Source organism: Solanum tuberosum, unplaced genomic scaffold (assembly GCF_000226075.1).
Source record: "Solanum tuberosum cultivar DM 1-3 516 R44 unplaced genomic scaffold, SolTub_3.0 scf00210, whole genome shotgun sequence".
NCBI lineage: Eukaryota > Viridiplantae > Streptophyta > Magnoliopsida > Solanales > Solanaceae > Solanum > Solanum tuberosum.
The window spans coordinates 956,120-958,536 of NW_006239135.1; positions in this window are offsets into that span (position 1 = coordinate 956,120).

Here is a 2,417-nt window from a genome sequence, read left to right on the forward strand (position 1 = left end):
ATATCCCATAACCACATTCAATACATTAGAAATTAATTGAATATAGCTGTAAATGGAAAATGAATCACCATTTAAGGAAAATAAATGTTTGCAATACCATAATAATTAAGGAGAGAGTAAGATATTATTTTAATATCCTAATTTAGAACTTTTGATCTACTACTCAATTAAAAAGAAAATGCATTTAATAATATTAAAAGGTTATTAGTTTAATATTTTTTTCTCATTCTAATAATTCACGATTTTATTTTTATTTTTAGCATTTATTTTTAGTTTTAATAGATTGGAAATTTTATGTTAATATTTATAAAATATAAAAAATGTTCTATTTAAATTTTATCATCATCAATACTACTAATTTATTTCACTTCTTTCCTTAATCTTCATCTCAATATTAATGTTAGTTAAATAATTTTTTTAAATCACTTATTTTTTCTTTTTTAACTCTTTTATTTTCTTTTTTACTCTTTTATATATATAAAGTTGGATATGTAAATGATGATGTGACATTTTTAGTTAGAACTTAAGATTACTATTTGTCTAATTTCTCAAATTTTTGAGTTTTTTTGTCATACTAAATACGATATGTTAAGCAATATGTTCTTAGAATTAAAAGAAAATTATCAATTCAGAAAAATAAAGGTAAAATTATAATTTATTATGATTAAGGAAAGATAAAGATATTATTTCAATATCCCATAACAACATTCAATACATTAGAAATTAATTGAATATAGTTGTAAATGGAAAATGAATCACCATTTAAGGAAAATAAATGTTTACAATACCATAATAATTAAAGAGAGAGTAAGATATTATTTTAATATCCTAATTCGGAACTTTTGATCTACTACTCAATTAAAAAGAAAATACATTTAATAATATTAAAAGGTTATTAGTTTAATATATTTTCCCATTCTACTAATTCAATTCGATCAAACGTAATTTAATGATAAAATAACAACTCTATTTTAATTGTTATCAATATATTTCAAAAAATATTATAGTGAAAAAGCTTTTCTTGCATTTGATTTTCATACTATTATTATTTTTTCTGTCATTTTCAATGATTTTTTATTTCGATTTAAATTTAATGTTTATTCTTAAACTCCGATGATACAAATTAAGGTGGAGTAGAATATAATAAATGATGATTCTTCTACTAAATATAAGAAGATATAACGAAATTGAAAGGGTGAAGTTTTTTTTTAAAAATGGATAGGAAGTTCTATTAAGGTATTATATTATTAAATATATTTTTTAATATAAATTTCACTTGCTGATGTATTTATTTAGTATTACGGTGTTGTTTCACATTATGAGATCTTTCTTAGACATTTTAAGGAGAATGGAACACCGAAATATATATTGTATATTAAAGGATCAACTTCATGCAATGGAAGAATTTGTTATTAGTAAATATATTTTAACTTATTTGATAAAAAATATATTCTTCATTTAATAGATGTAAAATTTATCAAGCTTTATTTTTTTTACAATCTTCATATTATTAAAACAAACAATAATATTACGATTAAAGAACAAAGTAAATATAAAATTAATCAAAAATATTTAAAATATGTTACGGTAAAGGGCCTAAAATATCCTTGAACTATTGAAAATGGTACAAAATTACCCTTCATTCACCTATTAACTCCAAAATACCCTTCACATCCATCTTTGGATCCAATATTGCCCCTTTTTTTTAACAGCCATTCATTAAAGAAATTTAATTAAATCTTTAAATACGTGGCAATCCTCTATTGGTCATATTTTAAATAAATAAAATCAATTAACAAATCTATCCATTTCTAATTAGAGTCCGTTTGGATTAACTTAACAAAAATAGTTTTTAAGTCAAACTGAAATGACTTTTAAATCAAAAAATAAAAAGTAGGGGATACCTACTTCTGATTTTTGACTTATTTTAAGTTATTTTAAACTTATTTTAAGTCATTTTTTACATTGTCAAACACTTCACAACTTATTTTAAGTTATTTTTGACTTATTTTAAATTATTTTTCATATTTATTAAATACTTTCAGAAATAAAAAACTGACTTAAAAGTAAGTTTGACCAATTTTTAAGTAAATCCAAACACCCTCTTAGACATGCCCCATGAGTATTGGAAGCTTCCTCCACCGGGGAATGATCCGACTTGGAAACAGACCCATTTTAGTTCAAAGATGACTCAGATGATGAGTTTTTCAGCTCAGCGGAAGAACCAACATCACCGTTAGATGACCTGTTTTTGTTCAATGATGACTCACTTTTGTTTGTTCTTCTTTTTTTGCTCAATATTCCATCTTCATAAATATTAAAAATTTCATAAATAAGTTGTCCATTTAGCAGCTGAAACAGTAGCAGCTAAGAGAATTTAAATGGTCAGCAACGTCGCCGCTTGCGGCGGCGGGACC